The sequence below is a fragment of the Bacillus rossius genome, chromosome 1, assembly GCF_032445375.1.
Source record: "Bacillus rossius redtenbacheri isolate Brsri chromosome 1, Brsri_v3, whole genome shotgun sequence".
Taxonomy (NCBI): Eukaryota; Metazoa; Arthropoda; class Insecta; order Phasmatodea; family Bacillidae; genus Bacillus; species Bacillus rossius.
This window is the reverse complement of record NC_086330.1, coordinates 190,653,311-190,678,375: the sequence shown is the minus strand read 5'-3', so window position 1 is coordinate 190,678,375 and position 25,065 is coordinate 190,653,311. Positions and strand designations below refer to the sequence as shown.

Genomic DNA, 25,065 nt, shown 5'->3' with positions numbered 1-25,065 from the left:
ATGTATAGCAGGTTTTTTTAACATTAACTGTCAATTTATTATTTATGAACCAATTATTATTTCATCTATAGGTATTTACTTTTTTTTGTATTTAAATTACGTGGAAATAAACCTGATATGTACTAAGATTCTGTTAATGGCATGTATAATCCTATTATGAAAACGTTGATTTTGATGATCTATGCGACCCTTGCGAAACTCCGTGGATAGTATTTCAACTTCAAGTCAAACTCATAGCTTTTAGCTTCATTGCCAGGTGGCAGCATTGCTCAAACAGGATAAGCCTGCAATCTACCGTCATTTTATATGAACTAGTTTTAAAATATCAGATTCGACAGAATTCCGGATCGGTATGGTTCTGGCGTACAGGTTAGAGGTGTAAAAGTAACGAAAAAATGTGTACCCGTATGTATTCGTTACTATAACAATTAGTACTCGTTACTTTCGTATCGTTACTCGTTACTTCTGATACCGCATGACATGGCACATGCTATGTTATATAACGGCATCGAATCGAGTCGTATTTCGTACGCGTACAGTATGACGTCGCGTAAATAAAAATAAATCGAATATAAACAATTAAAAATATTTGATAATTAACAGCTTTTGTTAACCAAGAAACAATTAACTCTCATTAGAGCGGCTTTATTATAATATATCTTTTAAGATAAGAACATAAAACGTGAAAATACGCGATTATAAAAAACAAAAACATACATATTTATAATTTGTAAAAAATACTTTCTTACGTTGTTTCTGTTTGAATCTAAAACTTTGTCTACACACACAATACCTTTAATAAACAGTAAAAAACTTGGACGTCGAATTTCCAAATTATACTTTTATTAATAAACAAACATCGTTCTTTGTAACGAATACGCGCGCGCATGCGTGAAACATACGAAAGATGCGAGTAACGAAATCCAGCGTTCCAGCCGTGTGTAACTTTTCGTTACTCGTTACTAGATGCCGCACCCGTTACTCAGTAACGAATACATACGGTTTGCTACAGCTCTAGTACAGGTTAGTCACTGGAATTTCACCTAAAATATTTCGACACTTTTCCGTGTGCTATTTGTAGTAGTGATGGGCAGAACGGTTCTTTTGACCGAACCGGTACTTTCGGATCAGTTCCGTGAAAGATTCGTTCAGAACGATTCGTTCATCTCGGTCATTTCGTTCTTTTCTGTGAATAGGATCTGGCTCTTTTATCAGGTGTCGTAACTCGTTCATCCTTTAGAGTATTGGCTACGTGTTTGCTTCCAGCCTCCCCTCGTTATCGCGTGACCCGATAACGAGAGGAGGCTGGATCGCGTGGGTGGTTATCTTTATCTACTCTGCATGGGTAAATGAAATTTCAAACGTCTAGTTGTATAATGACTGTTATAAAATTATTGACTGCAAATGCTTCATGCAGTGATTCTATATAATACGGGAGCATTAAATCTAAGAATGTTAGGTACGAAAGTGATCTTTCTTAACTTTAATTTGTAATCGCACTATTATAGCTAGTACTTGAACATTGCTTTTCGTAGCCAGTGAATCACAGTTGCGTATATGAAACAAGATTATTTATATTGTATTACTTTTTAAGTTACAAATATTAATATACAGGCTATTTACACTCTAGAGAGAGTAAAGTGTTTACATGTAGACCAACACATTTAGAGAAAAAAAGACAAAAATTGAATACTACTACTGCGATTCAGTATGAAGAGAGAAAAATGAAGTAGGTACATTAATTAACACCTAAATGGTAAGTGTGAACATTTGTAGTTACTTTCCCTGTTATTTTTAATTCATGTTTTTTTTCCCCCCAAATTTGTGTATGTGAATGTGAAAACGCAATTTTAAACCACTACTTAACAGTTGACATTTTCAGGTATAGATACTTTTCATGTTACCCTATTTTATTTGATCAGTTATCGTTTGCTCTTATGAACATGCTCACGCTGTGATTACTAATTCTTCAGACTCCTGACGTCATGAATCATTTCACGAACGAATCAGACCGGGCGCGTGGCCGGTTCTCTCATCTCGTTCTCTCGTTCTCTCCGCGTTTTCGTTCTTCCGAATCTTTCAAGGTACCGGCTCTCAAAGAGCCGGTTCTCTCGTTCTCTCCGCATTTTCGTTCTACCGAATCTTTCAAAATACCGGCTCTCAAAGAGCCGGTTCTTTACATCGCGAACGAATCGCAAGATTTCGTTCTCTCAAAGATTCGTTCTTTTTGAACGAATCGTTAACGAACGACCCATCACTAATTTGTAGATGCTAATAACAAACAGAATAGTCACTACGCCGTTTCGACACAATTCCGTCATTCCTACGATTGTGCGGAATATATACTATTCCGTGTCGGTACAAATCCGGGCCACCTTTCAGAATTTATTTCGTAGACGGAATAGTCACTATTCCGTTCGATGAAAATCCGTTCTTCTACTTAGGGAATCCGGAATAGTCACTACGCCGCACAATACATGGGATTGGGCCACTCTCTTCAAAGAATTGTAATTTGAGTTTAAACATAGCAAGGCTGACCATAAATTGTAGAGGCAAATTTAAAATGTTGATCTTCAACATATTTATAACCTATGATCATGTGATGTATATACAGCTAGTTAGAAAGTAAGTTGTAGTATAGTATGCAATTGAACCTTCAATAAGTTCTACATCCACACTTAAAAACTTATTTTTACTTGATGTTTTATGTTCTATAACTATTCAGTATAAAGGTTTTTTTTTACATTATAAACTACAAAAGTATTCAGATTTCTAAATGTAATGAAATTCCACTGAGCCCTCTACCTTTTTTTTAACTACCATTTCTGCCTTGTGGCCTTTTTTTTCTTACTTTTGTGTTCATTATAAGTTACAACCACTCATTTGATTTATTGTGTTAAATTAAATGATATTTAAAATTGGATGTCACTTCATAAGAACATTCAGGATTACCTGTATTCACAGTGCACAATTATACAAAAGTTTTTTATGTATGTAAAAGTTTTTTACGTAAGATAGTGGACACATACATGTATTAAAGTAACATGAGAAAATTGAAATATCTAAAATAAAGTTAAAAGGTTACAAGCTTTTATATACATGCAGCTCCCAAAAAAGTCTGCATACTAAAAAATAACAAATGATTTTAAATGAATTCTTACCATCTTATAAACTAGTAGTATTTTGTTATTTGGTTTCAAATGAATTGTTTTTGGTTAATTTATTTGACTGTAGGGATTAAATATCATTTGTAGAATAAAGTGTGAAAAGTAGTATTGATCGATTTAACTGTAAGTACAAAATATGTGTTACATTTCTTGTAAGTTAAAATTGTTCAGGTATTATAAATTAGCTGGAAAAAGCAAACTCATGACTAGAATAAATTGTACTGTTAGGTATGTTTCGAAGAAAGACTACCTGTTGCAGTCGTTACCATGTGTATGTACCACATTTTTATTGTCATGTTAACTGCCATAATTTTGTAGAAATAAATCACTTAATACATAAAATATGATTATGGAAATTCTCAGTTGAGTTTGTTAATGGATATAAGCCCACCAAAGGGGTATAAATGGGGAAGATTTTTTGAAAAACATTTAAATCACTTCAACTCCCATAACATGAAACATATCACATCTGTTTGAACATATTATAACTTATAGGAGTATTACCAAAAATTTTGTCTACATATTTGGATATGACCAGCCATAACTGTTAAGGGGTGGAAAAAAACAAGGGTTTGAGGACAAAAAAACTCCTAACTATGTTAGTAGGCACACCATAGAATCTGTTCATATTTGTTGTCAATTTTAAAAAATTTTTAACCACCTGATAACCACCAAGGGTGCTGTGGGTAAAATAATGAGGGGTTAATGGACAAACAAATATTCTTAATTACTCTATTAAGTTAACTATAAAATCTATAACAATTATTGCAATTCTTCTAAAACTTGTATAAAACTTTGATCTGAAACAATTTTTTTAGGATTAACCAGTGCTGCAAGAAGTTGAAAATACCAGTGGGTGGAAATTTAAAAAAAAATAATAATAAAACTTCTGTACAGTGTACACTATCGCATCCATTCTTATTTATTTAAAACTTTCTAAATATCTTCTGAAACTTTTATGTAACCAAACATTACTGCAATGAGTGAAAATAATATATTCAGAGACAAAAAATGATAACTTTAATTATTGCAGTTGCTCTCTTATGCTGACTGCATTGCTAAAATGCACATAGACCTCCAATTAAATTAATAAAATAAAGTTTTCTGCAAAATGTTGATAGCGAAACAATTAAAATTGTGCCAATCTCACCTGTGTACATGAAAATCTATATTATGCTGCAAATAGGCTATTTTATAAACCAGAAAATTAAATTACCAATTTAGGACTTTCCATTACCCTTAGCATTCCTTTACTGCATCTTATTTTTTTGTTCAGTTATAATTAAATTTTGGTATCTTCTTGTTATACACATTGTGGGTAATTGTTCCATATCACGTACTCAAGTTTAAGCCTTGATCCTGTATGATTGATCCTGTGGTACATGATGCTTGCTGTCTTAATTTAGTACATCAAAGATCCTGGACATAACAAAAATATTACAATAAAAATAATTTTAGGAAGTAAAAAAAAATTACTTTAAGATTTTTATTTGATGTAATAATACCATCAGAATTCATTGTTACATCACAATTTTTTTTTGTATCCAGGATATTTTTATGTACTAAATTAAAATAGCAAGCATCATGTACCACAGGATCAATATATTCAGGATCATGCCATTAGGATCAAGGGATAGGCTTGGATACGCTATTCGGAACATTTACCCACATTGTGTTTAAATATAAATTGTTTCATCTTGTGGGTGAAGAGAAAGAAGGTATCCTCAGTCCAATTCTTTCATCTACTCCATATTACATATGTTTCTAAGAGCTACACAGTTGGTTTTAGATCCATACAGCACAAAATGTTACAGATATGTTTCAGAAATATAACTTTTGAAACATTGTAACATGTTTGAAACATTTCGCAACCTACCTGAAACATCTCGGATATATTTCAGAAACGTCAAAATGTCCGCCCTGTGAAATATTTCAATGAAACCTCCCTGCAACATCAAATGGTAATGTTTCTGAAATGTTTCCACTAATGTCCCATCAATATTTCTGAAACATTTAACCGAAATATTTCCATAAATGCTCTGAAATACGTATTAAATTAATCATGTGACCTAAAATACCTCTGGAAATTAGGATGACTGAGGGTATATTTATAATTTAAAAGAGTATTGCACTTTAACAGATACCATAATGTTACAGCTGCATTCGTCAGCTAGTTGTAGTGAAGTGCAGTTACTGTGTTCCAATTCATCACAGCATGCCCTCGTACACTTCCTCTTGATCACTTTGTGCATAATGCCCCTTGACCACTCCCTTAGAAAGTGTTAATCGCTGGATTGATATGATCTTGTTCGTATCTTCTTGTTTTCGTCAAGTTTTGCTTGTCCTTAGTAATCATTAGTGTCATTTTTTGATTATATAAAAAAATAGATATTGTAATATTATTTTGTTTGAAATTATTTTAAAGATGTGCTCTGGTAGGGCATAGAATGTAAATTTTTGTCGTTTTTAATGTAATGATAATTGATTATATTACTTAATAATTTGGCTTGTACAATTGCTGAAAAACCAATTAAAAATCTACTTATAATTTCTAATGTAAGATTAAAAAGGCCTGCTGACAAAATCCAACAATTCAGGTAAATTAATGAAACCATATTCTCCAACCCTACTGAGCTAAATTTATATATATATATATATATATATATATATATATATATATATATATATATATAAAAACCAAGTTAAAGAAATAATTTAATTAATCTAATTAGACATCAGATGTTTTCCCAGGTCAGCGTACCAGACTTGCCTAACATTAATTTTACAAACTATTTTATTATTCTAAAAACAAATTATGGTCATGAAAGTAAAATTTAAATAAGTCTTCAGTAAGCTTGCAAAGTGAATGAAACTTACATGAATGTCACAGGAAGCCCAGCACTGGTGTCCATGGTTCCTGTCCATTGCATTTTATTTTAATGGGGAATTTGAATGTGATATAGTGGCAGGCAGGCATGCATCTACATCACTAATATATGTACCTATATACAATACACTAACATATTATAATAGAAAATTCCTTCTTGTATGTTGCACAGGAAACCGGTATTAACATAATGAACAGCCATGAGACTTGACCTGTGCTCGTATTGTGATGTACTTTTCTCCTTATTTAATGATATAGTAAGTATATATGGCTGGTGCTTGTGATTTGGACATTTGCAAGAAAAAATGTGTGCTTGAAAACCCTCAAAAGACATGTAACAATTTTATGCTATAATTAATGTCTTTTTCTTCTTAAACACACATATACTAATTTACAGAGGGTCTAAATATGAAACAATGCAGTCTTAATACAAATTGATCATATAGCTTTATAATCGACATATTGTTTTCCATTTCACACAAGCTGAACATAAATGAGACTGGACTGGAATCGGCTGTCCTCACTAAACGAAAAACTTGTCTGACCAGCCTAAATGAAGTGAGATGGTGGTGTAGTAGGGTCAATCCATATCAAATGTCCCAATTTTAATTTTTCAGGTTGCTTGACCTTTTTAGAAAAAAATAATTTTGTGTGTGTGGCCTCACTAGCATATAATAAGTTTAAAACCACAATAATATAATTTTACCATGCTTAGTTTATTATTGGTTGCTAGATTTACATGATCGGGTGCGGCAGTTTCGACGTTTGCAAGACTTTGGGGGAACTCCAATAAATTTTTATTGGCTGCTTCCGGAATTATTAATTAAATAGCACTGTACTGAGCATGCTTTGAAGTAACTTTATGTTTAGTAAAATATTTTTATTTTATTTTTTTATATACAAAAATGGGGTACAAATATAGTCAAAATTTGGGTCAAAAATACGAGATTCAGTGGTGTGTAGTGAAAGGAAGACTTCAAGTCTCAGAGTTGAAATTCACACAGGGAATTCCTTTCTACCAGTAGTCTTTGTATACCAAAAATGAAACCTGAGAAATATTTCCTTTAGTTTCTATGAGCTCGTCAACTTCCCACTTTTTGCATTTTTTACAAATTGTACACCTAAATATCTCTGGTGGGCAAACTGATAAAAATTTGGGATTATGCCAGAATGAAGCTCTATATGAGGGTAAACTCCTGTAAAAATTTGGACTTTGAGATTTATCTGTGAGTGCATAAAAAACAAGTTTGAAATGTGGCAACTATGCACATTAAACTATTATAACATGCATGCGTACAGATACACGATGTATCATATTACATATTTACAATACATGTACTTTACAATCTTAAGTGTTTAAAACTTAACCAAAAATCAGCAAGCAAAACTGTTAAGCAACACAGAAATTTCATCACAAAGAATGTTAGAAATGTTGTGTGTACGTACCGTGGATGTTGTAAGTTCCTGTGGTGTAAGTTTCCTCAGAATTCTGTTAAATGGCACCCAGGTAGAATCATTAACATGTTTCTTGAATGATGTACTGGGTCCTGATGGATGGTAAAATTTTACATGGATATCCATATTTTCATTGCTGATGCCATCAACTTCAGCCAACCACCATTGTCCATCGTAGATACATGCAACTATATCACTTATGTCCACATTCAAGGGAATTGTTTTGCTGACTTGAAAGTCTTCTAAATTTTCTGCATTTGAAGTAACATAACACCTTACAGTGCTCTCATTTACAGGCACAAACCTATGGTAGCTTCTTATTCCAGTAACTCGTTTGCAGTTTTCAAATATTTGTTCCAGCATTGTGGCATGATTGTAGATCTCTGTGCTTGACACATATATGTAAGAAATACCAGTTATTTGAGTGCTGCAGTACTGAAACATTTCTTGAGGAGTAAGTATCTGGTTATTTGCTGTTCTTTGAAGACTTGCTCGTGAAACTTGTCGTTTTGTAGTGCCACCAACTCCATCACATGCATTCTTACCGTGTGAAGAACCAAAAAAATTCCATTCACATTGCAGGTCAAAATCTTTTTTATGATTGCAGACATTAATTAAATTCTTTCTGTTCTTGTATTGGCTGGAAGCCCCATCAGAAAAATACAGAATTTTTTTGATTGCAGGATTAGTTTCAGTAATATGTTTCAAAAGATGAACTTGAAATGTGTGAACTGCCAATGTGTTATGTTCCAAACTGTCACTGATAATGCAAACACTTTTGTGTTGAATATTTTCTCCGTTCGTGTAGTAATAGACAAATGGATGTAGAGTGGCCTGTTTTTTTGCCCAATGAGCAGATTGTATTTCATCTTGAATTACAAATGTGTAATTTTCAGCAAAATCAGCTAGGACCAGGCACTCGTATTCAGTCAAATTCATCTTCCTTTCTTTCAAGAACTGAGATTGAGTTTTGCTAATATAATGATGTTTTTTCAAAGAAACTAACTTTCCTGCCAGATCTTCCATGAATTCATGTCTTGGCTTCAAAATTGTGACCATTTCTGCTCTATCAACAGTAACCCACTGTTTGTAGACAATATTGTCAGGTAAAGAATCACTTTCTTCAAGCTCAGCAAACCACTCTAAGAAAACTTCTTTTCCTGGGCATTGCTGGCATTCACCCATCATACACGAGTAGTTGTTGGAATCACACACTATCATATTGAGCAATTCTTTGTAGTGTACATTCAGCCGGGCTCCATCAATCATTAGTTTAGCATTCTGATGATAAAGACACACACATACTGTGTGTGTACCTGACGAACCTGCTAAAATGCACCACTTTGGTCTCAGCTCACAAAATTTAGACCTACCTATCTTGAATGCTGGATATTCATTCTTAAACTGTAGATACAGTTCATTTAGGTTGTTCAAAATGAGTCTTTTTTGTTTGTGAACTTTTTCTCCATTAATTTTCGCAGCTACAAAGTCTTTTTTTCCAGAACATATACGACTATTCTCATCATCTTCATAAAACCTCTCTACTTCTTTTGCAATGTCATCAATAATTCCAACACCTTTCTTTTTTCCTAGGTGAGGTAAAATTCCTTGTTCTTTAACTAGCTTCCTTGTTGTTTTCACAACACTCTCTGTAACTTGAAATTCGTTCATTATTTTCTCGCGAGACCAAGAGTTAGGGAGAAGACTGATGATTCTTACTGTGTCTTCTTTGTTAGCTGTAAGAGTTTTAGTTCTTAATTTATTGATTAACTCATTATATTCTGATGAAGATACTCCACAACTGTCCTTATCTTGAATAACTGAATCATTTTCTACAAAACACAATCTCAACTTCTTCTTTACTTCTTCTGATACTCTCTGTGCTTTTGAACTGATTGATAGATTTCTTTTGTTAGAACTGAGTTTTCTGATCTTAGAAGTACTTGGTGAAAGTTCCAAAATATTAAAAGCAGAGTCTAGTTTCTCTGCCATTTTTTGTGATGTTAACAAATTCATCAACCTCTTCCTCATCATTTGCATTTTCTTTGGTAACAAATATCTTACTGTAGCATGTTGGGCAAAGAGATTTTCCAGGCACAAGACATAACCTCAAACTTACATCTTGAAAAGTATGCTTCAACTTAATTTCCCTGAGTCCTTTTGATATTACCTTCTTGTGAACTTGCATCGGGTCACAACAAACACGACCGAAAATATGATAATACTTGCATAGAAACTTGATCTCATGATATTTACAAACTGTCAAAATAGCCTTATTCACTCTCAACTGCAACAGATTTTTATCTTCCTCACTGAACTCACTTATCAATTTCATTTTCATTGGCACATTACCATAAACATTCTTGCGACATTATTCTGAAGTAAAACTTCCTATTGAACAGATATCCTCCATACTTATAACCTCTCTTTTCTATGCTTATAAGTAAACACCATAAATAGGACAAATTATCCAAAGATAACACAAATACTAATTAATGTGCAGTGCTCCTTGTAGTACAGATTAATAGTGCATTATAATACATATTGTAATATTCTAAATGTGATGATAATATGAATTTTAATTATTTATATGAAATTGGTTGATACCATTGATGTTTTTTTAATGGGTGGGTAAGTAACATAACCCTAGAGTATAAAGGCAAAATTCCACACATTAAAATTTTTTTTTCTGCATTCACAGTGCAATCTCAAAGTCCAAATTTTTACAGGAGTTTACCCTCATATAGAGCTACATTCTGGCATAATCCCAAATTTTTATCAGTTTGCCCACCAGAGATATTTAGGTGCACAATTTGTAAAAAATGCAAAAAGTGGGAAGTTGACGAGCTCATAGAAAAGAAAGGAAATATTTCTGAGGTTTCATTTTTGGTATACAAAAACTACTGGTAGAAAGGAATTCCCTGTGTGAATTTCAACTCTGAGACTTGAAATCTTCCTTTCACTACACACCACTGAATCTCGTATTTTTGACCCAAATTTTGACTATATATGTACTCCATTTTCGTATATAAAAAAATTAAATAAATATATTTTACTAAATGTAAAGTTACTTCAGAGCATGCTCAGTACAGTGCTAAATAATTCATAATTCCGGAAGCAGCCAATAAAAATTTATTGGAGTTCCCCCAAAGTCTTGCAAACGTCAGAACTGCCGCACCCGATCAGGTAAATCTAGCAACTATTAATAAACCAAGCATGATAAAATTATATTAATGTGGTTTTGAACTTATTATATGCTAGTGAGGCCACACACAAAAAATTATTTTTTTCTAAAATGGTCAAGCAACTTGTGCTGGGATACTTGATATGGATTGACCCAGTAGTGGAATATAAATGGGAATGAAACAAATGTGCAATGAGAAATACTCTTTAACATTGCAATGTCACTTTCCCCAATTGAAGAGCTCAAATTGATCCAGCTTCCCTAACATTGAGTGGCCAGTGACTTGCTGAAGATACAATAGTGGCAGTCCATAAAAAATGTGGTTTCCTTAATTTTTTCTATAGAAAGCATGTTAATCTACCTAAAGTTCATGGGTTAAGCTAGGTTTATATTTGTATTTTAATACTACCAAATTGACAAAATAGCCTAAGGATAAAACAACAAATACAATATGGCAATAGTATATAGGGTCTCAAAAATCCAAATTTTCAAAGTAAATACACAAAATAATATTAACACAACAGTACTTCCACACAAACTAGATTCAAATGAGATCACAAATTTATTGTAAACAAATAATATAAATAATTTTGTAATATGCAGTACAAAATTTTAAAATAATATGCATGGCGAGTTATACTTTGTACAAAATAGAAGGTAGCTAGTTTGGCCTAACTCATCAACAATGAAGTCATTAGAGATAGAGAAACTTATTCAAACAGACAATAGGGTTTTGGATTGTAACTTCTATGATCTATGTTATGAAACCAGCCAAGAATGCACCTGAAGTAAGTTAAGAACCATATATAACCATAATCAGAAAGCCACACCAGGTCAAACCAGGTTCTTTTCATTTGAATACTTAACAATAGAGGCAAAGATGCAAAGGGGTATTTTCAATAACAAATAACAACGTAGTCTGAGAAGTAGACTTTAATAAAAAAAAACTATATATATATTATATATACAATACATGAAATTTTTAACTGACTCTCTATGCAGATGTTCTTGGAGATTTTTGCTGAAAAAAAAGAGAACAAGAAAAAACAATTATTTTTAACTTGTTTCAGGTCAATTATGACATGTATGTGAGATTTTTAAACATGTAGACACTAAGTTGTTACATTATTTATTTTTAAATTACCATGCAAACAGAAAAAAAAGTTTCTGATGCCAATGATAAATTTCAAAACTGAAAGCATCTTAAAAGGGACAAATTGGTATTGCAACCTATGCATTTTTTTTTCAAACTTATTAAGCAGGAATACTTCTTCACTGGGAATTTCTTAACATGCTATTTACATTCCTAATAATCAATTTAATGGTGTCTGGTAATGCAAAGAGGCCCATGACATTGTATAATAACACATTTTAAGCAAAGTTTTAAAAGAAAACTTAAATTTAAATCCTAATGATTTCCTAATAAGTGTCTGTGTGAACAGTGCCTGTGATGTTACATCATTACAATTCAGCTCATATTTTTGTGCAATAATACTCTAAAATTTCTAGTAATTTTTTGAGCAGATTCTCAATATTATCCTTTGTAGTGCACATTTAATGTTTATTTTCATTAATTAAATTGCTACCACTACATAACTATACACATGTAATCTAATAAATCATCATTAAATGTGTTTCCTTTATTGTAATATAATGGATGGAATTAGGTTTTGTCAAACTCTCCAAATCAAACATACTTGGTTACTACCATAATTTAGCATAAGATAAACTAATTTAAATAGAAATACCAATGATGCTTATGCTTAGTACAACACAACTCGAAGACTTGTACCTTCTCTGCGGTAAAGGACAAAATTTATTTCAATTATTATGCGCTGCAATTCCAGCCCACCAATAAAATGAAGGCCAGATTGCGGAAATAACTTTGTTAAGCGAAATGGCAATTAATGAAACCGCTGTCTAATTATATGTGTAGGCCTAGTGCATTCACTTACAATAAATTACATTTATGACAAGCCAGATATAATAGCAGGCTTTATTAAATTTCCGTTAATAGTAATACGTAGGCCTACAACATACGATGTAAGTACTACAGAGTGCGGAACATAATAAAAATAATTACTTAACCAGTAGAATTGTAAATTATTTCAAATTAAACACTTCAATAATTATATTAAAATAAACACAACGTAATTAATTTATGTGTTGTGCACAGTAAATAAACATAAATTATCCTTAACTACATATTATAGGTTATGAAATATATTTACTTAAGTATATTATAAAAGCCCGAAGGTGATAACTGAATAAAATAAATTGGTTTAATCAATTGCTATTAAAACCAACATACTTATTTAGGAACCTATAAGCCTATATTTGTGATTTTTAACTAAAGATAACATTAAAAGGACTAACCCATACATTAGCATTCGTGTTCTACAGTCAACGACCATATAGCGGCATAGCTACAGTAAGTAGAAAACTTGTTAGATGCTTTAGCAATTTTATTAAATCGCGAATATCCTGTTAATGCATCACATAAATTAAAAATCAGACTGAAAATATAAATATGGCACGGGAATGTTTGAGCATAATAAGCATACCGACATTCCTTAACCTACAGCTTTACACATTTCGAAGACGCATAAGAGATTGTTTCTATACCGGTACTTGCTTAAGTGCGAAAGTAAAAACAAAAAATAGTAAACTAACATGAAATAAATAATGTTCAAACTTACAATTTATTCACCACATATAAAAATCCAAGTACCAAAATACTGCGCCAAAACAAAAAATAATACACAAAGACAAAGATTTCTAAACTTCAGTGCCAACAAGCATGATGGGAAGTTTCAATATAATGTCTCAGATACATTTCAGAATCAACCACAATGTAATATTGCCAAAGGAATCTTGCTGAAATGTATCTGAAACTTCATTTATAGACATGAGTACTATGTGTCCAATGAAATGTTTATGAAATATTCCAGAAACATGACAGATGAAATGTAATCTACTCGAAACATAGTTATGTCACTGCAATATCACAGACATGTTACTGAAACATTGTGTGCTGTATGGGGATTTATTTAGCAGTAGTTAGTCATCTTCAAACCAGAAATTATATTAGGTCTTTACAGCATTATTTATACTATTTTCCTTCACAAAAATTTATGAACCATCAGAAAAGTGTGGTGTGCTACCTTGTGTAATGTGAGAAATCTGGTATACTTGAAACACGAGTGGGCCAAGGGAACTCATTCTGAGAACTATATATGATTTTATTTGTACACTTTAAAGTTGTGCAAGTGAGATACAATTACTAGGTCTTTTACTTTACTTTTGATCTTGAAATAACAACTTTTGAAGAAAATATTTATGATTTATGAGGTCTAAAGGTTTAGACTTAACACAAAAATAATTCATGCTGAATTTTAACTCAAAATTTCAAGGCTTGACTAGTAAACTTAAATATTGTATTTACTGTTGACTTTTTGTAAGTCACAATGTCATTTTTTTAATGTAAATTTTGAATGCAACAATATACAAAATTATTCTTAAAAGTGAATTAGATAATAGGGTCATTCAAATATAAACCGGAATATTTTTATACAGATTTATTGGTGATATACGAAAAATACAAATGGAATGCCTTTTTTTTCTACATAGTTTCCTTAAGCATATATACTTCCACCCCCCCCCCCCCCCTCCCTGTTTGATCCCTTCATGAAAAGAAGACTGGTGCTCCAGGAGCCAACTGCACATGTACTGTTTGACTGCAGCATTGTCTTCAAATCATTACCCTCCTAATGCCTCTTTCAGTGGACCAAACATACAGCCTGAATATTGCCTTCATTGATGCTGGTTGCCGGATGCAATATGTGGCATCGATTTCCCACTTTCAAAACTTATGGCTCAATGGAACACTTGTGCATGCCTAGGTATCTCCTCCCCATTCTCCCGCCACCGATTCCCCAGCGTACTGCACCGCTCAAGTTGCTACTTGAGTCGAAAGAACAAAATTCTGTGGACAGTGAAGGATGGATGTATTGAACTTTAAAAATAGCCTTTTTATTTTTTTTCAACCTTGCCATATTATGGTTTACGTAGTTGTGTGAGATGCACTATGTACACAAAACTTAGTTTTTTAGTTTATTTAAATTGTGAAATCGTCAAATGTTATATTCATGTTCCTTTTTTTTTCCTTGGGTTATGTTTGTAACTTTGACTCTTTTTGTTTATTCATCCTGCTAGGTTAAATGGGGTTTTAATGATTTTCCATTTGAAAAAAAAAATGTAGTGCCCAAACGTGACTTGAAAGAATTGAGTTACCACCTGATCATTTCTGTGATAACTAAGGAGAATTTTAATTAGCAGATCTCATTTAGTCCAAAGTTTAAATAAATAAAAAATGAACAGTTTTTTTTAACACAGGATCACTTTCAGCACATTGAAATTGTATTGAGCATCCTGCAAATAAGATTATGAAAAAAATTCAAAAGGCTATTATTATTATTATTATTAATATTATTATTATTATACGACGGAAAATAGCCAGTTCGATAGCTCGAAACACGTTGCTAATCGATTTGTGTTATACATATCGATTTATATCGTTAACACACTTTCGATCACGGTATTTCATTTGTAGATTCATAGATGGCAGCGTAATCGGCGATTGTTTGTAGGTACAGAAAAACAGCGTTGAGTTTCCGGTCTTTATGATATATGGTCGTTGACCACGAGCGTAGAGGCAAATATGGTATAGGACAATATGGGAAAGTCTGATCGTTTTCAATGGATGGCGTGCGAGACACGCTACTGCAGCGCCTCTAGCGGCATGAACTGAAGAATGCCCGCGAAATTCAAATTTACATTTGGCAGCATGCACTGTCTAGGTAGGGTTTTGGTCTTTTAGATTTGAAACTCGAGGTATTATCGATGGTAATATAATGCTCAATTACGTACATTACTATGAGAGTTGTAATTAAGTACGTCAGGTGAAAACATTACTGCTTGAAACTGTTAAATGCAGATAAGAAATCAGAAACAAAAGTTTTCCATTTCCGGAGGTCTCGTCCCAAACCGCTCAACATACGAAGGTTGGGGAGGGTTCATATTATAGTGGGGACCATGCGTGAAGTCGAGGGGGGGGGGGGGGGCAGCATCCCCCTTCCCCCCTTTTCACCCCAATTTTTGTTTTTCAGGAGGCTCCTACGCGAAGGCAATGAATCGTGGAGAGGTGGGAGTTAGTGCATTACATAGGGGGTAACATGCTCCAAGTATGGTTGGGGTTTTGTCACCCCCCTCCCCCCATTTGCCCCCTCCACCCTCCAAATATTTATATTCTGAAAGCACCTAAGCCAAGGCAATGTATTGTGGAAAGGTGGGAGTTGGTGCGTGTTGTAGGGGTCACATGCTCCAAGTGTGGTATAAGGTGCATCCTAGCTGCTCCATTTTCTCTCCACCATCCTCCAAAGTTTTGGAATTTTTGAGGGTCCTGCTACAATACGGCTGGCATTGGGACAGTGGGAGGTTTAGCATGTTGCATAACTTATGTAGGCCCCACAAATTTTTTTTTTTTGAAACATTGCATGCCGGTTACGAACCAGCCTGCGGTTTCAATTGACCTTGATCATTACAAAAGGGCAATTTTGCAACTGTAATCCAGGCCACATGAAATGTTAATGATTATTTCCTTTTTCTGTCTGTATAAACAGGTACATTACTTCAATAAATCATTATTATGGAGCCACATAACCACGTCAAATACAAGGAAACTCCAGTCAATACATAACCAAAGTGTAAAATGAATTTATATTTTAACTCATTCGTGGGGCATGTGATTACTATATTGTTACGAAATAAGAACTGTTGTTTATCCCCCAAAAAAACAACCATTTTGCTAAACTTAAAATACTAAATTAAGAAATAGATGAGAAAATTCATAATAATTAGCTATCAAAGTTGTTTCTTCCAAAATATATTTCATGGCGAATGATTTATGGCACATAGAGATACGACTGCCAAAGTTTTCTTGTGTCCATTACTTAGGTGCTAAAAATGTTAGTAAAATGGCTGTTTTCATAGTGTTAGACAGCAGCTACCTTCCAACACTTTTTTCTAGGTGTGTCCTTTGAACACATATGCAAGTACAATCCTGATCACATGTAAAGGTGACCGACTCACAATCAAAAAGAAAGTTTCCAAATTTTGACAGTTCTCTTCTGAGGAAGATGTTGACCTTCAGTATTACCTGGCTTCCTGGAAAAAGTGTGTGTGCAATGCTGTTTGCATAGGCAATACTCAGAAGTAAACTTTCAAAATTGTAACATTGCAAGACCCCTGCCCTCCTACCTAAATATTTTTCTTTTAAACTATTTTCATGAATGTAAACATTTCTTAAAAAAAAGTCTCTCTAAGAATATTTTACCGTTTTATGTATTTAAGGGTTGATATTTGCACTTGCTGTATGTTTTAAGAAGGTACTTTGTATTTTAACAGACATTTTTAATCATTACTATTTTTTAGGTAATCATTCACAAATAAGTCGCTGTACTAGATTTTTGCCTGTTTTGGCCTACTTTTTCAAGTTTTTCTCAATAAGTTGAATTTTGTAAAGTAATTTGTATTATGATTGCTGTTACATAATGTTATAAAACAATAGATTAGGTGTGGGATGTATTAGCGAGAGGCATAAGAGGCCTGTAAGTGCGAGTGAGAACGAAACAGTGATTCCCTGCCAACAGAGACAAAAGCTGGGATTTCCCACTGGTCGTGGGAACTGAGTGATCATTACTGTCTCACGGTGTGGGAGAGAGAACGAGGATGTAAAGTCCCTGGCTCTGTGTGTAGAAAACTGTTTTCAAGGTGTGTCGTGTATTCTTATTGGCTTGGGATGTGTAGTGTGAATGAAGCGGGTGTGTGATTGGTCAGTGAGGTCATGTGACTGCCCTCCCTGCGTGAAGGACACAGTGTCATGATCTCACCAGTTGTCTGTCGATCGCTGCACCAGGAGGGCGCGTTCGGCGGCTTCTCACGAAATATGTAGTTTTGGATGCGGTTGTTTCGTTTTTCGGACAATAAAACTCTCAAATGAAAAAGGAAGAACATCTTTTTATTTTATTTCAAATAACGAATCGTAAAATACAAACACAACTTACATGAAAAACACTTTAATTACAAGATCAGCCATGCAAGTTGTTAACAAAGTTGAAATTATAGTCACAAAAATTTCACCTGCCTTTGGCTGACTCCGTTTTGTAAAGGAATGTGTTCGTGTAAGATACAGAATTGGACCTCATCATCAGGACCAAGAACAATAGGCATGGGTGGCACCTCGAGGCTTGACTCACTGTATAACACAAAAAGCCGTGAACGTAAAAAAATTGTCTAAGAGCATGTTAAAAATCTTGGGTAAGTAAACAAATCAAATAACTTACAGAAAGAAAATGATAACTTTGTTTCTATTTTATATATTTTTTCTCTTTCAACTCATTCTTTACAGCAGCACAATTTGTGAATGAAGAAGCTTCCCCACCCTGAATCCACCACTGATTGTGTTAATTAGTGTCTTATAGTAAAAAGTTTACCACTTGGATGCATGCCATGTTACACAAGCAGCCAGGATTTTGGGTGTTACAATACAAAACTGTACGCATGTACCAGCACTAAGAGTTTATATATATATATATATATATATATATATATATATATATGTATATATATATATATATATATATATATATATATATATATATATATATATATATATTGACGCCACTCCGGCTGCCTGTCTAAGTTTTTAAGTAAATATTAACGTTGGAAAAGATCTCAGGGGTTTTAACGGGGGTTCGGCCTCGTGGCTGCAGGCAGGAGCGCGTCTCCGTTCGAAACCTACCTGGGCTGTTCAGGCCACCCAGGGCGCCTTGTAAATAACTGGTAAACGAATTGACACGACACTGCACTTTATTCAGAACCGATACACTTATTGGTCCAGGTACTGGCCGCGTCTGTTGTCTGACCGCTGCGACACGCGTGTCTCTGTGTGTAAACGGTACGCGCGACCAGGATAGGTTGCAAAGTGGTATATACGGACTTATACAGTGGCCGATTATCAACGTGAAAGATGCGGCGGATAGTCGCGGAGCTACTGTGCTGCAACAACTTATGCAGACATTTACTTTAACATGGAGAACGGCACATACAAACGAATGTTCCAAAGTTATTTGCAATCTAACCTGTGGCGAAATATTAAAGTCCCGAAAAGTACATAAACCCGGTAAGCTGGAAACATACATGTTACAGTCACTTTCTAATTAGAAATTACTCGGTTAGATTGCACATTACAAGTTACACATTTACAAACGATGAAAGTTAAGAGGCGTAAGTTAACGAGTAAGAACTCGACACACGTTGCTAAGAGTCTTCGACGATAACAATTGGCTTTAAAGCCGAAACTGCGTAACTCAATTACGCTGTCCTTAATCTCTGGACATGAAATTACGTAATAAATGCAAAGCTCCCTGGTGGGATAAAATTAATTAGTTAACGAGTCGCACGAAATATCGTGCGACTGGGTGGGGTCGGCGCAGAGCTGGTAAAGGATTTTAAGAACTTACACTATTGCTGAGACTTGGATGTAGCGCGAAAGTTGATGGCTCTGCGTTCGCGGAGTGTCCGACCCCTGCGAGCTCCCGACAGTAACTGAGCTCGAGACCGCCCTGCGGCCTCACACCTCGACACGTGCAGCGCGGGAAAACAGCTCCGACCAGTTTTGGACTAAAATGACATATTTCACAATATATGATTATAAAACAATTGGACATAATTTCCCTTGAATTAATTATCTTTTAATTGTTATTAATTTAGTTGTTTTTGATTTAAAAGAATAATTACATATTTAATTTGGCGCATTGCCACACCCGGCCGGGCGCTGTTGTCGCCTTGGTGTTCGTCTCGGCGCACTTTCACCCACTCGGTGGACATCACGCTCGGGCGTGTTCGATGCACTTAAGAGTAAGTGTTGTGACATAACGGCCTGTGCGAACCAGAGGGAGCATCGGCGGTCGACGTCAAAAAAAAAATATATATATATATATATTAAGTAAACATTACATAGATCCTCAGTGAGTTCCAAGATGGCTCAAGGATGTAGAACAAGTAAAGAAATACATGGATAGACATAAAACATTACAACAATAGTAAACAAATAATCTACATCATAGAAAGACAAAATACAAAATATATGTAATATGAGTAGCTAATGAAAATACACTTTCAAATATATATATTTATATATATATATATATAGCCATATTATCATCATATTTATAAAAATCTAAGTAAGAGTAAATTGATCAAAGTTTAGGACACTGCATTTATACATACATTACTACTTCAAAACATAATACTTGTATTTATACTCTACAATCAGTATCACAATGACATATAAATTGGTTATTCCTTTAAGAGACACCACTTAACAATTTAAAAATTTGTCCACAGAATAAAAGGCATTTGTTATTAAACAGTCTCTTAGCTGGTTTTTGAAGCTTTGTTGTTGTGCCTGCATAGCTCTCTGTTATCATGGGAAAGCTTATCAAACACTTTTATTGCAGTGTAATACGGACCTTTTTGGGATAGACTATTTTGCGGACAGTGAATACAGTTTTGCATTCTTGTGGAATATGAGTGAAGATAAGAGTTTACCTGAAATGATTCAAAATAATCAGAAAGAAATGCCAAAATAGAATAGATGTATTGACTGGGCAAAATAAGAACTTTCAATGTTTTTAATAGCGGCCTACAAGAGCTATTCTTTCGGAATATTAGTGTTTTTTTTCTTTTGTTGTATCACATGTCAGATGTGAATGCTGGACAATACATAGAACTTAACCAAGACACAGTCACCCAGCTCAATGCATGAACCAACGTATTTACACTCAATTACTACCCTGAACATTAAGTCTCACTGTATATATTGATAACGTTAAAATTTTTGAATGGCTTCTAAAATCGAGATTTGACTATCAATACAGCTGTACACATTAATAATTTGTATAATAATTACAGCTACTTATAGTTATCATGGAATTAATAGTAGATTAGAACAAATAACAGTTTAAAAAATTAAAATAACACGCTTTTATAAGTAAACAAAACTAAAAAGTAAAAAATAAATAAGAGTTTAAAAAAACTAAAAAAGACACTTTTATATGAAATCCAACTAAAAAATAAATTTTAATAAATTGAATTTAAAAATAGTGTAAAATAAAAAATGTATTTTATTTTAAAAAAAAGTGTTGGGTGCTGTTTAAGATATTATCAAAATGATAATCCTTCGACTCATATCAGTCAGTAAAATAATTATAACTATTGACACCATGCAAAGTGCCCCACGCTTTTTTCACAATAATACTAGTATTTTTCATTCATTATTGTTTTAGGCTTATTTTAAAAATTATTTCCTCAATTTCTTTCAGGTAAAAATCCTTAAACTGTAAGTTTTGCTCTCTATCCAAATATGTTTTTGATATATCAACTGTCAAACTTATCCATATTTTCCATGTTTGATGTCTTTTATTTAATGAGTTACTGACCTTGGCATAGTTTGGAGTATTTGTAACTGCTTGGTGTAGATTTGCAGGTTGGTGTTCGAGTGGAATTTCAAAAATCTGCCCATCAGGTGTAGCTATTGAGGTTATGCATATGGTGTTTGATTTCCCATCTGCTGTTGGTTTCACAGCAAAATCACACTTCAATTTATCCATGTTTCGTGAAATATTTGCATAAAATGTTGTTTTATAATAATGTTTCACTCTTGGTTAATTGGTAAAATGAAACAAAGACGTAATTGTGTTTCTCTATTTAACGAAAGAAACAACATTTAAAGCCCTTATTTCAGGTTTTTTCTTCGTATTTTTACAAATATAGATAATATTCTCTTCAAGAAAGTATATTGTTCACAATAATCATAACCCACTCTCACTTCTCATTTAATTAAATGTCACAATATTTAGTAGGCTTTGTTTATATCGCACCAAAGACAAACTGAAAGAAAAGAGTTCGCACATGAGCTAAATTGTTTTCTTAACAAATACGTCTTTACTTCATTTAACCAATTATATAAATTGTAAAAAATCTTATTTTGCAAATTGATTAATGGAATAATCTTATCAAATTAGTGTATTGTCATCGGTCCTCGATAAATCTACAAAGTTTGAATGAAATCTGGCCGTTTAAAGTGGGTCAAAATCGCACCCGAAGGAGTCGGTTACAAACATACAAACAAACAAACATACAGGTGAAGCTAATATAAAGCGTGTGAAAACCATCAGTCATATTTCACATGTGCTTGCCGGATGATACACAAAACTCAATCATGAATCTCCATGCAGGTAGCAAACAAAATGTTTTACAACTAAAACACAACTTTATTTGTGCAATATTTTCTTTGCTTTTCTGTTTTCTTTTTTCTGCAAACTACTTGTTGCACTATCGTTAGTTGTTTTCAAGAAACACTTTATTAAAACGTTAAAAAATTTGTCTGAATATATATTAATGCAATCTAGGCACACTGGACAATCTGGATCTACTTGTAGCATTTCCTTCAACTTGGATTTAACACCCGAACGGGATTCATTGAGAAATGTTGTAAATTTACTCTTGAAAAGTGAATGAATTTTGTTTGAAAGAATGGATGCATGAGAAGTGGGGTGCAAGAAATTTGTGTCGTCATACTTTTTCATAGAAATGTGAATGTTACTTGCTGAGAATGATTCCTCCAATGAAGACAGATGGTTTTTACAAATATCGTGTTTCAGTCTGCTACATACCCATCCTGAAACATATGCAACACTATTCTCTTGTAAAATGTCTATGCCAGCTTCAGCTTCTTCACTACCGTCACCTATCTCAATTTTCACCGGACTGGTAAGAGTGATTCCAGCACAATGCTTCTTGAAGTCAGATTTCAGCAATACACATTTGGAGAAATCCAACTCGCAATTGCCATCAGGGGATGGCATCAATAGCTGATTACACATCACACTTCTGATAGCTGACCGAAATTTGGAACAGTCTGGTGTCACATTGTGGAAACCTTTGCTCCTTATTACAGAAAACATATTCTCCAGGCAGTCTTGTGTGAGTCTACGAGTCAACAAAAATTTGAAGTTGAATCTGTTGTATACTTCATCCCACAGCTGTTTAATTGTGGAAATGTTGAGGATCCAACCTTTCACACATGGTGGTACAGACCTCTTGGAATTTATAAAAGTTAACTTATGTAATTTTGCCTCGATTTCTTCCAAAAATTTCCAGTGTGAACTGCCGTTTGAAACAGCTCTTCGAAATAATTTTGCATCACATTTCTGGGCCGAGTTGAAAACATCAAACAGTGAATCAAAGTCACTTATAAACTGTGCTGTAAAAACGGAGGTGCTCACCATGCTGTTAAGAGCGACATGTGTCAGTATGCCACGACTGACCGAATGACTGAGAAGCTGTGTAGCTAAACGTACTCTCATTGGGGAAAAAGGTGGCAATTCTATATGTTTTGTTGTTAACTTAGGTGCCAGTCTTGGGTTCATCACTTTATCTTTTTCAAAAAATGCCACAATGTGTTTAAAAGATGCCACCTTTCCATTATACAATGCATCAAATTTTTTTAAATTGTTCCTTACCGATTTCAACAGATGGGGTGCATCGAAGAAAAAGTATATCTTCTCTCCATTTGAGACAATGTATGGATTATCAGGTGAAACACCAAGGATTCTATGCAATTTCAAATTGTTAGGAGCCTGGTCACAAACAACTGCCTTAACGACAACACCTATTTCCTGTAATTTTTGAACAGCAAGTTGAATAACTTCTTTCAGAGTTTCAGATGCCATGGAGCCTGATGTAAGGTAGTACCCTAGAATTTGTTTGAAATTTTTTCGCAAACCTCGCAGCATCAGCACGGTAGCCTGGTTGGCAAAAGACAGCTGGGGATCTATAGTTGAGTCACAATGCCTTACATCCATTCCCAAATCAGGGTACCCTTCAAAAACATCAGAAGAAGAATTGTACGTAATGTTCTCTTTCAATGACATCTCGTCAAATACTAGAGATACTACCCGATATTCAACAGGCAACTGTGACATTTTTAACTTCAGAAGTTTCAAAATGTTTGGGTTTATACCAGGAGTTACTGAAAGATCCTGGAGCCACAAACGTAATGATCTTACTGTTGGTAACCCAAAGAAATTCTGCAAAAATTTGTAAGCTTTTGGAGAACAATAGTAAACAGCGGAAGCAAAAGTTCTGTCGAATTCAGTATAGCGCCGACTTCTGCCTTTTTTCTTTTTGTTGAGAAGCAATGACAATAAAAAACTATTTTCACCAAAGCACTTTTTTAAGTTTGCAACACTAGATGAAGACACTTGTTCCTCCAAAGCAGATTTTTCTTCCCTAATTGCCCGTATTAGTCTCCGCTGTCTACAAACCGTTTTCTGGGCTCGCCGTAATTTCTGCTGCAGTGATTTGATTTCGAGGTCAACATTCATCCTCCTACACTTTGGGATTCTGGCATCAGGAAGAATTTCTGAAACAAAATGAACTTTATTGCTAACTAATAACACACAAAACTAGTATCTGACATGTTTACAATAACTGCAGGGCAATTAACTTAGCCTTTTTGAAATAACGTGGTCAAAAACTACTATTGCCAAGATTATAAAGTGACTGTGATGCACACAACCATATATAGAAACCCAAATTTGGTCTCATGAATCAAACAAAATCAGCCAAATAACAACTACATACTAAGGTATTATCACTATGGAAACCTAGGCTGGGAGTGATGTCTTGATAATGTGTGTCAATGTTAACCCTTCCACAGTGCATGTACATACTAAGTAGTCAGCAAAGCTCCCTTTCAGAGTAGCACTGAAATAATAACCTTCATTTGAACTTTCTCATCTTTAATTTAACTGTTTGGATAAACGTTTAACACGCTAACCTCAAATTTCTACCAAGTCAAACTTCAAATACATTATCTGTGTTTCGTAACCAGTCATCATGGTGGAACATCAGTCTTCAAAAACATATTGGCCTGTAAGGGTTGACATGTCACAAGTACAAACATGACATCATCAGCTTATTTCAAGGACAGAAGAATGATCTCTAATGTAAGGCTTTCTACCTATTTCAACCACATGTAGGTAATTTCTTTTATAGTTTCATTCTCAGAAATGATTTTTAAAAACAGCAGGCTATCATAAATTAGAAAAATGTTATTAGCGACTAACAAAATACCTTACATCCAAGCTATGTCTTTTTTTATAAGTATATTCCTTTTGCAAATAGCATTTCAACTCTAAATTTAACAATTATGCAACATGCAAAGAAATTACAACATATACATA

The 25,065-nt window shown here is 33.9% G+C and overlaps 1 long non-coding RNA gene across 1 annotated transcript; it reads left to right on the top strand.

The window, feature by feature from the left end:
- The first annotated feature begins 264 nt into the window (after window positions 1-264).
- LOC134527163 (uncharacterized) lies at window positions 265-3,509 on the top strand. Its single transcript, XR_010074109.1, has 2 exons — window positions 265-369; window positions 1,024-3,509. It is a non-coding gene; the product is annotated as an uncharacterized LOC134527163 (long non-coding RNA).
- Window positions 3,510-25,065: the final 21,556 nt, after the last annotated feature.